Source organism: Mastomys coucha, unplaced genomic scaffold, assembly GCF_008632895.1.
Source record: "Mastomys coucha isolate ucsf_1 unplaced genomic scaffold, UCSF_Mcou_1 pScaffold21, whole genome shotgun sequence".
In the NCBI taxonomy this organism is placed as follows: Eukaryota; Metazoa; Chordata; class Mammalia; order Rodentia; family Muridae; genus Mastomys; species Mastomys coucha.
The window spans coordinates 18,209,613-18,209,995 of NW_022196904.1; positions in this window are offsets into that span (position 1 = coordinate 18,209,613).

Genomic DNA, 383 nt, shown 5'->3' on the forward strand with positions numbered 1-383 from the left:
TTTTGGAGGGGAAACTGGGAATGGAGAAATTTACATGTAAATAAAGAAAATATCTAATAAAAAGAAGATGAAAAAAAAATTACATTCTGCAAGAAAAATGCCTGAAAAAAATTCTCACCGTACCCCATCCCTCAACTGCTTCAAAACAGAAAACATTCAGGGTCCTCTTGGGGGGGGGGTATTATTTATGTACTTTATGCATAGGGGTGTTTTGTCTGCATATACATCCGCACACCAGAAGAGGGCATCAGATCCCATTAAAGATGGTTGTGAGCCACCATGTGGGTGCTGGGAATTGAGCTCAGAACACCTGGAAGAGCAGTCAGTGCTCTTAGCCACTGAGCCCTCTCTCCAGCACCCTCATAAGTGGTTTCCATAAAAGG